This window comes from Nuphar pumila, chromosome 4 (assembly GCF_984573655.1).
Source record: "Nuphar pumila chromosome 4, dmNupPumi1.hap1.1, whole genome shotgun sequence".
Taxonomy (NCBI): domain Eukaryota; kingdom Viridiplantae; phylum Streptophyta; class Magnoliopsida; order Nymphaeales; family Nymphaeaceae; genus Nuphar; species Nuphar pumila.
The window spans coordinates 104,909,531-104,925,533 of record NC_143252.1 but is presented as its reverse complement, the minus strand read 5'-3'; positions in this window follow the sequence as shown (position 1 = coordinate 104,925,533).

Below are 16,003 nucleotides of genomic sequence, written 5' to 3'. Positions count from 1 at the left end.
ACGAGTTCGATAATCATGGCCAAACAGCAAAAGGAAAGATCTTCCTGGAAATCTTCATCGACTACTCCGTTCATTCAGTCCTTTTTCATGTGGTCAATGTGCCACCTTCATACAATCTGTTGTTGGGTCGAATATGGATCCATAATGCAAATGTAGTACCATTCACTCTTCATCAGTGTGTTAAGTGATCAAAAGGTGGTATGATCACAACAATCTTGGGAGAAGATCCAGAATAGAGACTTTTGCAACCCATGATTCTCAGACCCACTTTCACTGCCGACATCCCTAGTATTAGGGAAATTGATGAAGTCAACCTTGGGAAAAGTCTGAGGATATTACAGATGGCAGAATCACCAAAGCATACTGTAGCCTTGGCTCGATGGAAAGGACCACAATTTTTTAAGATTGGAGGTCATCTGGATTACAGCACTGTCAAAGATCATCCTCTATTTCCATAATTTATGAAAGCCAATAAGGGGTTCAATCTATTATTGAAACATGGTTACCATCCTTTCAATCAATTTCCCTAATACTAGGGATGTTGGCAGTGAAAGTGGGTCTGAGAATCATGGGTTGCAAAAGTCTCTGTTCTGGATCTTCTCCCAAGACTATTGTGATCATACCACTTTTTGATCACTTAACACACTGATGAAGAGTGGATGGTACTGTATTCACATTATGGATCCATGTTCGACCCAACAACAAATTGTATGAATGTGGCACATTGACCACATAAAAGAGGACTGAATAAACAGAGTAGTTGATGAAGATTCATAGGAAGATCTTTCCTTTTGCTGTTTGACGATGATTGTCGAACTCGTAGATGGTGATTGGGTCCGGGATGTATTCATTTTCTTTAATGCTCAAAGCTTTAGCTGCCATTTCAGGGCATAAAGTGAGGCTACTGCCTCCATCGATCAACACATGAGGAACGATCATTCCTCTAGTTCGAATCACAACATACAGAGCATTGTTGTGAAATGCATGAGGCTTCGAAAGATCCTCATCTGAAAAGGTAATCGAAGCATTAGTCATGGCTTGATTAACGATCTGGGTCATATCTTCAGAAGTAGTGTTGGGCTTCACTTTGATCTTCCGTAATAAATCACCTAACACTTGCTGATGCTTGGATAAAGCCTGTGCTAAGTCCAGAATCAAGACATTAGATAGGGCAATTATCGACTTTGATGCAGATGTCTCACCTTTTTCTAGGATGGACTTGATGAAGTGCTTGAGAAATCCTGGAATTCTCTTGGCTGCTTCCCCACTACGGATGCCAGTTCTAACCCACAATCGCTCAAATGGTCCAGAAACATTCAAGAGAAATTCTTGAGCCAAAAATAATACCACCGAGGAATGAAGGATCCAATGCTGAGAGTTCGATGCTCGAGAAGACTTTGCCGCACCTCATAGAAGATGTGACCCTCAGAAAAGACAGAATCCAGCTGACTGGATGCCATCAGACTGAAAAACAGAGGAAAATTGGAATGAGACTTAGGAAAATACAGGAATTTTGAAAAATTGCAGGTAGGATAAAAAAAATGAAGCTGGAAATTTGAGATCCAGAAGAACGAAAGGGTGGAAAATCACCTAGAGTTTTGAGAAAAAATGGAGAAATTGGAAAAATTATCCAGGGTTTTGAGAAAATAGAAAATATTTCATAAAAAGATGGAAAATGAGGTATTTTGAAAAATCGTCCAATATTTTTGAAAAATTGAAAAAAATATGGGAAAATAAAGAGGAAAATGAATACATTCAATCACATCCTGCACAAACAATTATGCACATACAACATTTCCTAAAAAGCTGACTCTAAATGCATCAATTTTGAAAGGGCTGTAGGACCCTAATCTTGATTCTAGGCTCAGATCAGCTATGTCCAATCATGCTATGCCGATATACTCAAGCCGAGACTTGATGTGCGTGGCATAAAAATTTATCTTTGTTTCTAGGCTTGTGTTTTCCCAACATCCATGAGCGCCTGCCGATATACGTTGGACTATGGCCCTTGGTACGTGGTAGGGGGGCGTTAGCCCAAATAAGTGGCCCAGTTGTGGGGCTTTGTCCCGAACAATGGTTCTGGAAGAAAGCCCAGCAACGTGAAGACCGAGTAGAAGTAGGTGGGGTGGTTTCTGAAATATGAGCACATGCAAACAAACAGAGAGCTCTAAAACCTAAAGGAATAAAGATTTTTTAAAATTTTGAACAAACAAACATTGTTTACATACAAATCCTAGATTGAGGAGGGTTATATTAGACCTAGGTCTATGTGAGCATGAAAATTTCCTCCTCAATTGGTCCTACCAAACCATGCCTAGTCTACATGCAATCCATGTCAGCTGGGTTCAAGTCTAGGCTCCTAGATTCATATGATATCAAAAAGTAACAACTGATATTCCATAGAACACGATTTTGTTAATTGAACTGAACTAAGGCACATAATTGATCAGGCGAAGACAGGTCCCATCACGGTCGCCAAACCTGTTATCATTGTAAAATTTTTTCCTCCCTCTACGAGTCAAACTCGACCAAAGTTTTGAAAATTGGTTTTGAAAATTACTCGGCTCCATTTTGAAAATTTGTGAAAAAATCCATTGAATGGGATCCGCCTGTCGGTACGAGGTTCAACCATTCCTGGTGCCTTTACCAGGGGTAATTTAACCAATGATCAATAGTGTGCTTTAACTAAGTTTAATTATCTGAATCATGTTCTATTTTCCTAAAATGCACAGAGAATCAGGCATATGCTATGAAGTTTTGAAAAGATGCACATTGTGAGAAATATGATGTTTGCTTGGGAATACTTGGGAAAAGTAATGATTCTGGGAAAATCATGAATTTCATTGGAAATCAGGAATTGCAATAGAAAATGACTTTTGAAATGGAAAATGGTTTAGCAAGAAAATTAAAACTTTGAGAAAATCGATTTTTGAGATTGGATTTTTTTTTAGAAAATCAATTTCTAAAGAGGATTTGAGAATCCCAAGAAAATCAGTTTCAGAGGTATTTCAAAGACTTTGAGAAAATCGATTTATGAACTTTGAAAATGAAATTGAGAATGTCAAAACATTGGAAAATCATGATTTGAATTTGGGAAATACTTGAAATATCATTTGAAAACTCAGAGTTATGAGAAAATCAATTCCTGAGAAAGACTTAGAAAAATTTGAGGAAATTGATTTCTCTGAATTGAATTGAAAGCATATGATTGTTTGAAATGAATGAATATGTATTTAAAATATACTTTCTAAGGAAATTGAGAAAATCCTTTTGAGTTTTTGAGAAATCTTGTGCATTTTGAAGTTAGCTTAAGAGTGGAGGCTGAATGTGGCTAATACGAAGATCACAAATCTGGGTTTCATTTGTATTCTGACTATGACCATAAATACGAATTTCACCAAGATTGTCAACTCTCTAAAAGCTTGTGCACGTGTCATTCATGTCAATCATAGTAGATTTAAGATAATGTGGATGAATCATACAACATATATTGAAATTATACGAAAGCAAACTATATGCAATGATCATATTCTAAGCAAAAATGTAATTCTTATTCCAAATTTATTTATAATTTTACAGCACTAATTGAATTTAAATAAAGAAAAATAAAAAATAGAAATGCAGCCTTGAATGTTTATGTAAAACTAAAAAACTTATTAGTGAAGATATGTTGGCTTTTCTAGATTTATTCGGTAATATCTGGAAATTACTAAATTTTTCTAGATATAAGCATTTCCCCACGATTTTCCTGAGATAAACATAATGAAATATGAAATAAAATTGAAGAAATAATAAATATAAACAACTTTAAAATTCAGAATTTAAGAAAAAATGATGAAAATACCCCTAAAAACAAGACTATGGCCTTGAAATCAGGGTTTTCAGACAATATTTTGGTAAAATTTTGGATTTAAGGTTCAAAAATACTCAAATTAAAGCCAAATCGAATATGCAGTGTACTAACATGATTCTAAACATGAAAAAACCCTAAAAAAATGAACTTATATAAATAAAATTAAAAATAACACAAAAAACACGATTTTGCTAGTGTTTCGGGATCTTACGGGCACCCTATTTCGCAATATAATCGATTTAAGCATCAAATGAACTCCAAAATTAATAAAAATCGACACATGCACTAATGATAACCCTTAAATTAAATTGGAATTATAAAAATCTATTTTTAACATTATTCCAATTCAAAATTTGCATAAAAACCCTAAAGAATGTTATTTTTACCTGTGGGCATGTACCTATCTCAGTGTCAGACCCGAATTAGGGATTAAATCACCATGGGAATTTATAAAATTATACAGATAACTAATAGACAAAAAAACAAAGATTCTTCTTTTTACAGATCAGAAAAATCATCTTCGGTTAGGGAGATATCATTTCGACAATCTGTACTTGAATTTAACAAATATAAAATCTATCAAAATAGATACTTCAGGTTTCAAATACAGGGAAAATAACAAACCACATCAAAAAATTCTAAAATTTTAGTAGTGAGTAGCAGACAAGTAGAGAAAAAGTTTCCTTTTTATGGATCATTGATCAGATCTCCGATTAAAGAGATACAATCAACACAATTCAACTTAAGGTTTAAATAAAACATAACGAGTTCTGAGAAGTTGATCCTACTTTCTGTGAGAGGAGAAATAGCAGACAGTGACAGAAAATCACAATAAATAATAGATTTTAATACGAAGCTACTGTAATTTATGGATTGCAAATCGAACCTCGAACGACAGAAATATTGCATCTGCAACTTGTACCTGAATTTCAATAGCGATTTTAAATAATTGGAATCATGATTCGACTTTGTATTTTTCTGACAAGGTTCCCGAACACAAAACCTTTTGATTTTTTTACAAAGACTTACTGACAAATCTGTGGACTAAACATAAAAAAATCAGAAATTTTTGACGAAGATTTAAACATGAAATAGCATGAATATAAAATCTATCAAAATAGATACTTCAGGTTTCAAATACAGGGAAAATAACAAACCACATCAAAAAATTCTAAAATTTTAGCAGTGAGTAGCAGACAAGTAGAGAAAAAGTTTCCTTTTTATGGATCATTGATCAGATCTCCGATTAAAGAGATACAATCAACACAATTCAACTTAAGGTTTAAATAAAACATAACGAGTTCTGAGAAGTTGATCCTACTTTCTGTGAGAGGAGAAATAGCAGACAGTGACAGAAAATCACAATAAATAATAGATTTTAATACGAAGCTACTGTAATTTATGGATTGCAAATCGAACCTCGAACGACAGAAATATTGCATCTGCAACTTGTACCTGAATTTCAATAGCGATTTTAAATAATTGGAATCATGATTCGACTTTGTATTTTTCTGACAAGGTTCCCGAACACAAAACCTTTTGATTTTTTTACAAAGACTTACTGACAAATCTGTGGACTAAACATAAAAAAATCAGAAATTTTTGACGAAGATTTAAACATGAAATAGCATGATTTCTATAGACCTAGAATCAAAACATACAAAAATCTAATAAAACACTAAGAAAACTGATTTAAACATGGAAACTAATAAAAAAATACATGAACAGCCTAACAAAACTTAATTTAATGCTTGAATATATGAAATAAACACCAATATAATAGGAAAATTAAAAAAATACAGAGAATCCATGGCTAAAATTGATTTACCCTTTGAAAATATGGATTTAGCCCATTTAACGGAAAAATCTCAAATTTCATTGGTTAAGAACGTAGAAAACGTACCTCTAAACGATTCTAACAGATTAAAATCCTGGAAAACATCCTCAAACTGAGTTAGATCATCTTCTTGATTCGTTTTTTGGGTTCTTGGATGAAACCCATGCTTAAATCCATGAAATAGGAGGCGCCCATGGTGGAATCCATGGTAAAACACTAAAAACAAATAATAAAAATTATGAAAAACCATTAAAGAGTCTTACCTTGGGGGTTGCAACTGCTAAGGAGGAAGAAGAGGTGCTGGAGAGGAGAGATAAGCTACAAGAAAATTTAAGAGGGAGAGTAATAGGGGTCGACCCCCCCTTATGTGCTCTATTTATATAAATTTTTAGGTTTTAGTTATAGAGTTTGGAAAATTTCAAACTCTTTACTAATTAGACTTCTTAGGGGGGGGGGGGAGGGGCGATTTTCATGAGAGATTAATATCCTACCCCTACCCCTAACTACCTATTATGAGTCCTAATTAAACCCTAAAATACTCCAAATGTGGCACCACTCCTTGTGGGCCTCATTTGGGTTTTTGAAAACCCTAATTTTTAAAGTTTTAAAATCAAAGTTAAAAACAAAAGTAAAAATGAAAGTTTTAAAAACAAACTTTGACTCACCTAGACATCTAACCTAAGTAGGACACTGACTAACCCAAATCTAACCCTGACTTCTGCAAATGTGACGCCACCCCGAGTGGGCCCCACTTGAATTTTAAAAAAGAATTTTTAAACTTGAAAATAAGAGGGTTTTCAAAAGATATTCAAAAGTAGACTTGAAATTGAAAGTTTTGAAATGACACAGAATTCTGACAGGGTCAGAACTCGTCTAGATATGACACCAACTGAGCGGGCCCCACATCAGAGTTTTGAAAATTTTGAAATAAAGACTGAAAATAGCTTTGAAAAGGGGTTAAAATCAACAACAGAAATTCAAAGATTTTGAAAATATAGTTCTAAGTAGACTAAAACTCCAGACCAGAGTCCTGAACCAATTAGGACTCTGAGATTTTAGAATTTTGAAAACCAAATGATGAAGTTTTTGAAAGATTTTATCAGAACTGGTAAAATAAGTCAGAAAATATAGTCAGAGTTAGAATCCTAACACAATCAGAACTCTGAAATAGAGTCCTGAACCAACTAAAACTCTGCAAAATGACCTAATTCTTTTGAAAAACAAGTTAAGAAAATGAAGATGAAGGTAAAACAAGATTCAGAATAGAGTCCTGATCAGATTAGGACTCTGAGACAAAGTCCTTATCGGACTGAAACTCTAGATTTTGAGTCTTTTCTGAAAAACAAATGAAAGATTTTGCAAAACCAGTGTAAATAGCTACAAGCAGTGAAATCAAGACAGAGTCCTAATCCAACTAGGACTCTAGGAGCAGAGTCTTAATTTGCCTAGGACTCTCAGAATTCTAGATTTTCTGAGAAAATAGATGAGAGGATTTTAAAAAATAAGTAAAAATGAGGTAAATATTGAAGTCAAGTTAGATTCCTGGTTCGATCAAGACTCTAAGGAAGAGTCCTAATTCGATTAGAACTCTGAGAATTTTAGTTTTCTGTAAATAAAATGATGAGATTTTAAAAAGAACTTTTGAAAACCAGTGAAAATGAAGTGAGAAAATGAACTCAAGATAGAGTCATGATTCGATCAGGACTCTTGAATAGAATCCCAGAATTTGGGAACGCTGTGATAAAAGTGTAACAATTTTAAAATTTGGAAAGATAAATGAAGAGATTTTGGAAAGATTCTCTCAAAATTGAAATCAGGGTCAGAGTCCTAATCCAACTGGGACTCTTTGAATAGAGTCTTGGTTCAACTAAAACTCTGAATTTTTTACTTCTTTTTGAAAGATTTGGTTAAAAACAGGCAGAATAGCAATAAAAGATAGAGTCGTAATCCGACTGAAACTCTAGAAAAAGAGTACTGATCCGATTAGAACTCTATAATTTTGGCTAAAATGGAAGATTTTGAAAATCAGATGAGAAGGTTTTCGAAAACAAGTGTAGAATATAAGTAAATGGTAAAATCAGGATAAAGTCCTGATTCGATTAGGATTCTAGGAAAGAGTCATAATTTGGCTGAAACTCTAGGATTTTGGCCAAAGGAAGGATTTTGAAAGGTTTTCTCAAAAACATGAGAAAAAGGTAGAGTTCAGATCTGATTAGGACTCTGAAAAAGAATCTTGATCCCATTAGGACTCTGAGATTTTAACCAAAAAAATAAAGAAATTGAAAGGGGATATGACTACCACTGATTTAAAACCAAAATAGAATTTTGAAAAATGTTTAAAAATATGAAAAGACAGAGTCCTGATCCAACTAGGACTCTGTGATTTTTGAGAAATTTTATAAATGAAAGAATCTAGATGTGACACCACCTAGATGAGTCTTATCTGAGGATTGAAATCAATTGAAATTGAGTTTAAAACAAATCCAGATTATTTTATGAGAAAAACACTTCAAAATATAAGATCCTAGGGGTTGACAAATGGTAGAATGTCGATTTAAAACCTAGGTATTTGAAATTGATTTCGAAAGAAAAGTTTTAAAGCTTGAATATGGATTTAATATTTTGAAAACTAGAGTATTGGATCTCGATAATGAGATGCAATGTAGTGAGATGATATGCCAAATGCATGCAATGATATGCAATGACATATGAAATATAAACATTGGATGAGAGTGAAAATTTTAAGTGTTTACACAGGCCATATCCCCGAAATGAGGAGTGATAAGGTGAGTATAAAAAGCATGCTGTAATTCAATCCTTTCCCAACCCAAAGCAAAAAAACCTTACCTTTCTTGTTAGACCTGTCACTTCCCTACACATGCATAAGGAGGCAAGGCAACTCACTCATCATCTGTTGGTTGAGGGCTCTTAGGGTGTTCTGTATGATTCTGTGGTCTGGGCACAAATTTTTATACATCATATGGCACCTGATTCTAACTCGAATGTTGCAAGTTCAAAATCCTACAGTTAGGATGAATAATAACTTGTGGGTGTCTATTTACCTAACCTAGAGTGGGGTGAGCAATCTCACCACAAAACCCACCCCTCCCTCTGTACTGTAGCTACAGTACAAGTGAGGCAACCTGGGCATGGGATACCATACCACCTAGGTGTACAGGGGTGGGTTTTGTTGTTGTAAACTAACCACAAAGAGACCCAGCTTTTGACAAGATCCACTCTATGCCTAACCCCAGTTTGCCTTTCCAAAAAAAAAAAAACTTTCAGCATAAATGCCTTTGGAACCACAACCACTCATTTTCCTTGTCTTGTGGCCTTTATGGTCTGACATCCAACATCCAGACTCATGCGTATCGGCCTATACGCATCGTATGGCAGAAATTCGATAAGCTTCACCCCTGAATCTGTTATTTTTTAATAAATGTAAATTTTTTTAAAAAAAGTAATTTTAAATATTATTTTAATAATTTTAACACGTACGTGTTACACGCATTAATTTATTATTATTTTTGGGTTGATACAAAATGATTCAATTGAATATCGATACCGGCAGATGAATGGGTGTCCAAAAAAATTCAGAGCCGATACCCATACTGACAACGTCTAAGACAATAGCATGACTGAGAAATCAACAGTAGGGACGAGGCGACCATAAAACACATGGAGATGGTATCTGGTAATACCGTCACAGCACCTTCGGATGCGGTTGATTTCAATATAAACAACATCCAAACCTGTACGGATGATATGCTCATCACTTGGACGAGCCTCACCTTTTGGCTGGATGGCATCTGAATGATTTAAAATGAACCCACGACGAGCTTTATTCTCTGTTTGATGGGTGTCGTTTTCATGATGAACGACATCCAAGGTGCCTCTGACTGTTACAGTCGTGTCTCTTACCTGATCCTCCCTCTAAAAATAGATGCTTTCAACTTGAATGTCGCTCCTCACCCTATTGCTTTCCTTCTTGGATTTAAATCATGATTTTTCATGTTTTAACATTCTCAATTTCATTTTCAAAGTTCATAAATCGATTTTCTCAATGTTTTTGAAATACCTTTGATACTGATTTTTCCGAGATTCTCAAATCTTCTTTAGAAATCGATTTTCTCAAAAAAAAAAAAATTTCCAATCTCAAAAATCGATTTTCTCAAAGTTCTAGTTTTCTTGAGAATCCATTTTTCATTTCAAAAGTCATTTTTCAATGCAATTTCTGATTTTAAATGAAATTCATGATTTTCTCAGAATCATCATTTTTCTCAAGTATTTTCAAGCAAACATCATATTTCTCAGAATGTGCATCTTTTCAAAACTTCATAGCACATGTCTGATTCTCTGTGCATTTTAAGAAAATAGAACATGATTCAGATAATTGAACTTAGTTAAAACACACTATTGATCATTGGTTCAATTACTCCTGGTTAAGGCGTCAGGAACGGTTGAACCTCGTACCGATAGGCGAATCCCATTCTACAGGTTTTTTTTCACAAAATTTCAAAACGAAGACGAGTAATTTTTAAAACCAATTTTCAAAACTTTGATCTAGTTTGACTCGTAGAATCGTTTCTCTCTCTCACAGAGACAAGAAAAAAATTTGCGATAATAACAATCTGTCAGTTGTGAGGCTCAAGACCTGATGGAAGGCGATCCGATGAGTAAGACACAAATTTTTCTGCCATCATATGGCACCTGATACAGACTCTTTAGGAAACGTGCACTGCTGCTACCAACCACACTGGTGAAAAGATCATGTGCAATATGATTGCACAAATATTTGTGCAATAAGCACCTGACCACCCTCCATCTTGGGGACAAGCCTGTTAGTTGTGGGGCTAAGGCCTGAATAATTGCTGAAGTTTTCCTAGGTAGTTTGTGCCTGGTCCGAAGATTGCGCATTAGGGGAAGAAAAATATGATTGTGAAATCATGTTGAATGTTTGAAGATGATTTTGATTAACTAAAAGATGGTCATATAAACAGTTGTTTACTGGCTAAATAAGTTACTCAGATGGTCATTTAGCATTATAAATGATATGAAATGGATCGAGTTGAGAATTCCAATTGGGACTTCCGGGGCATTGTTTGGCCTGGAAAGCAGAGGCTCTTTGATGAAAAACCGTAGTGGCATTGGTACTCGATACATCTGTATTTTTATCAAATATATTTTTTGATTTTTTACTCATCGAAACCGCCCCAGGCGCAGAGACCTAACCATGCTGGCTCAGCTTGCCGTGCTTACGGTTGCTGTCCTGTCAGCATAAAACTTCAAGAGCTTACCCCTCGACCCCTGGGAGTCACCAAGCTTTGGCTTACACAGGTGTAACACCCATGGGATTTGAACCTAGGCTGCTAGAAACCATGAATAGAAGTATCAAATGTTGAAGAGACTCATCTCAGTTATTTGAGAAACTCATTCAGTTTTTAGTATAACCCATTTTTATTATATCATAAATGAATATTAAACTCATCTTTGTGAGCATCTCTGCATACGAACAGTAATGTCATAGAAAAGAAGAAGTTTTCAATGACATACCTATTGTTGGAACTAAGGCTGTCAATGCATCGGGTATGACCTGATTCCAATCCTGATTAGATCTGATTGGGCATGGGTTCGGGCTTAGTGTTTTAGGCCTGGTTAGCCAATCAGATTAGACCTAAATGATTCGATTAGCAGATGAACTCGAGTTTGTTTTATAAATTTTGAAACCAGATATTTTAGGGGGCTAGTTTGTGCTGTCTGAACCATGAATACCAGATTTTGTCCCGCACAAGTCAGGTCCAGCCAGACCCACTGCCAGAAGGTCAAAGTTGGGTTCAGGTCTCCATACTCGCTTCATGGGTCTGGGTTTGACTGGTATTAGCCTAGCTGACAGAACCAAAATATTTTGTGTTTATTTATCCATCCAATCCCTTGCATTCCAGAGGATCCAGATTGACTTAGAGAACCTTGTTTGACTACTAGTCTAGGCCTACCACTGGTTGGATCTGAATCGAGCAAGGCTGAACCCACGCCCGTCTAGCATGTCAGAGATGCTTGTTTGGTTGCACCACTAGGACGTTGAAACCAGATCCATTTTACATATTCCAACCGGATCTGCGCCACATTCTATGTAACTCACGTATTTTCGAAAGACATTGATAATGGACTTGTGTGGATCCATAGTTGATCAGATATGGATCCCAATTTGGATCCACATGCTCCATGTTGGTTGGATTCACCCGAAGGTTTTTAACTGTGAGAATGGATCCTGAACCACCAGATGCTCTCGAAGTCTGGTATGGCTCGATTCCAACCTGAATCAGATGCGATAGAGGACATGCCCGGTTTGATCACGATAAGATGATCCAAGTAGTAAATTGAATTGGATGCACAGGAAGTGAGCTCTGTCACAGTGACACACCAATTAGGGGGCATGTCATGGCTGACACGAGTTGGGCATACGACACACTGACACGACTCTGATGCATATGGACATTTTTTTTCATATAGGAACGGAAAAACCACCCCCAAGGAGGGTAAACCCGGGCACGCCCCTTGACCCTTGACCCCAGGGAGCCGGCTTATGCAAGGGGGATAATGCCCGTGGAATTTTAATATTTTTAGTAAACATGATGGCTAGTAAAGTTGTGCAACAGCAAGCTGAATCGAGCCCGAGCTTGGGCTGTTTGAGCATGGCTAGAAGTTTGCAAACCCACACTCAATCTCAACCGAGCCAAACTTGAGTGAGCTTGCCCAAGCTTGAGCTCAGCTTGGCTAAGCTCATGTCAAACAAGGAAATCACTACTCCAAACATGTTTACGGTTTTTTTTTACTCGATGAAACCGCCCAGGCACAGAGACCGAGCTACGCTGTCTCAGCCTGCCATACTTACGGTCTCTGTCCATGTTGGCATAAAACTCCAAGGGCATACCCCTCAACCCCAGGAGTCACCAAGCTTCAGCTTCCGCTTCCGCAGGAGGGTCACGCCCATGGGATTTGAACCTAGACCGCCTGCCAAAAGGTCTAGGCCCATCCCACTATATATGCCAAACCCCTTTCATCATTTTGTATGTTATATACTAATATACTGAAAACAAGGTTAAATAAGCCTCAATAGGCTTAAACTGGTCTTTGAGCTTAGGTTCGTTTATCTAACCTATGTTTAAGCATAAGCTCGGTTCCTTTTTAAGATGAATAAGCTCGAGCCCTGCTTTAACCTAGCCAAGCTCGACCGACTCAGCACGTTGTGCACCCCTAACCAGAAGCAGTTCTATGTATGGCCCTAGTTCTTTCTTAACCAATGTATTTTTTCTTTTCCTAAATGTGCCTTGCAAAATAAACAAAACTAGGGATATTATCTTGGAAGAAAATTACATCAAACTATTAGTTTCCCATAGCCTCACAATAAGGGAAGGCAGTGGGACCAGGCTCTGCTGATCTAATCCAGATACATTTCGAATTGGGCAGACTTGCCCGTTGTCGGGCAGTTTTGAGATCCAAAAATCCTGGCCCAAGTCCTATCTAGAACTCCCTTCCATATGGATGTGTGTGTAGGGTGGACATTGGGTCGGATAACCAAAGCTAACATGGGCCAGGTTAAGATTGCCTGTGCAGTCCAAATCAAAATTAAACCCGGTCCATGCTATAATTCAGTTTGGGTTCAAGTCAGTCCGGATCGGGTGCAATATGATTGCACAAATATTTGTGCATTAAGCACCTGATTGCCCTCCATCAGGCCTTGGGCCCTACAACTGAATGAACAAATATTTGTGCAATCGTAAAAAAGAATTCAACAATGTCCGGCCCAGCCCAACTTGAGTTGTCTGGGTTCGATAGGGCCCGAGAAAAAACCGATAAGAGCCCATGTTCAGTCCAAACCCAGAAAGGGTTGGGTCAAGTTGTTGGATGCTCAGGCTTGAGGCGGTTGGATTTCCTGGTTACCTGAATATGCTGGCAAATCTTTGCAAGTACGGCTGGGAAACAAGACGAGCAGCTTGCTGAACAGCTCACTGAGCCAAAATTTACAAGCCGAGCTATGAGCCAGCTCATTTAAGTATACAAGCCAAGTATGAACAAGGAGAGCTTGGCTCGTATGAGCTCGTTTTATATATTATTATATTTTATACATATATTCTATATAATACTATATATTATACATATTATGTAGGTTTTATACATGGAAAAAAATCTTCAGAAACAATTTTTTTAAGAGAATGATCCAACTCGTAAAGCTTGGGTCTTTATGAGCTCAGGCTCAGCTTGGCTCATGACAAGTTCACAAGCCAAGCCCGAGCAGGGGTGTACTGTTAATGTGCCGAACCCAAGCAGGGGTGTACCCTTAACGACCTGAGCCCAAACAGGCCAAGCTCGGCTAGTTTGCCAGCCCTACTTGCAAGCAAACACTAGATTGCTGAACGCATCAGCAGACCTTTAAATGGCAACAAGACCAGTAGTCGAGCTAAGAGTTGCCATCGATGGGATACCATTTTGTAAGAGCAGATCCAATACTCGGGCCGAGTAGTTAAAAAAGTACTACTCACACAACATAGAAAATCACTGAACCCGGTAGGGAAAATCTCTACATGCTAATCTGCTCTCCTTTTTTGCTCGTTTGAGGGCACGCTTTTGACACTCAAGAAAAAAAAATGACAAAGAAGAAATAAACATAGAAGTTATATATTTATATAAAAAAAAGAATCACTATATATGAAACCATGAACCGTAGTGATGAACAATGGAGAAACCATGCATGTTCTTGGTCTAAAAAAGCATGCCCCCTTTGACAACCTTATTCCTAACTAAGAGCTTCAATTGTTACTAGAAACAATAGACAGATAAATGAAATAAAATAAACAATAAAAACGAAGGAATGAAAAGGTGAGTGTTCAGTTGCAATTTTGGGGCAATCTGATATAGGGTTAAGTATATCATACATTTGCATTCTTTTTGAGGGTAGCTCCATTGACTCTTATTTCAGTCTATCCATGCATAAAGTAGGGTGATAAAAAATAACACTAAAACCATAGTAAAAAATAACACTAAAACCATAGTATATGTGGTTAAGTTGGCCACAATAGGTAGAACCACATATAATGACATATTTCATTTCTTCTTGTTGAGAAATCTGTGTGTTTGTGTGTATTTTTGCGTGTGTGAATTGTTTCTGTATCATTTTTAAAATTGAAAATACTCATTCATCATAATGTGAAAAAGGGCAAATATTTTTGTCTAAAAAAGGCAAATATTTTGAAATTTGATTATAAAATTTATTATCATAATTTGATAAAATTGAACAGGAGTTAATAATAAATAATAACAAAACTAACTCTTTGTTTGGTAGTTTTTAATAAAATAGAGGTAATATCAAGAAATTTAAAACCTAAGATCTATTTTTGAAATTAAGAGTAAAAGATTAGTTCAAAACTAAATTTTCTCTACAATTAAAACCAAACCAACGTGGGTGTTTTTCTTTTTAAAGAAAATCTGGTGTTTGGTAAACCCCACCAGATATTATTCAAGGTACCAATGGGGTTTTGAACCTGGTCCCAACACAGGGAAACGTGCACTGACAGCTCCTAGTAACCATGCGAGGATGTGAATGTAGGTGTTGTTTGTGTAAGACAAAAGTCCATTTCTTGCAGATGGATTCAATCTCTCCACCTAACTTTACATTTTTATGCATATAATTGCCTTCCCCTCTCTCCCTCATATTCCGTCACCTGAGTTCTGCTACCCTACCCCCATTCCAAAAAAAACCCCATTTTTAACGTGTCTCTCTCTCTACACATAAAACCATAGAAAAACAAAACTCCAGCCGAAATTCATCATTCTCATAAATACCATTGTCAACCCAAATATCTTTCTCCCTTTAACAATGAGAATTATTGAATGAATTGTTTCTATGTATTTATAGGTCTTTCGTGATATGATACCTAAAAGAAAATATGATAGCAGAAAGGGAGCCAAATCTCCATCTTCAAATACTTATTCAGTTGTGATAAAATGTATACTGAAATAAGTTATGTGTGTATACGGTATTACATGTGCGTGTTTATGCTGAATTACAATTAGCCATGAATACAAGTTGATGAGAACTAGCCAGATCATTGTAAAGAAGAAGAGTTATTCGATCATGATTTTTTTATGGACACTTTGTTGATAAGTATTAGGTTTACATGTTTGTTTGTTTATTTATGTATTAGATAGCCATTCATGTTAGGTTTGCATGTTTGTTACATTTGTATGTAGATTTATTTAAATCTAACATGAATATGCCACAAATGTTAATTATATAACATATACAAAGATTCATA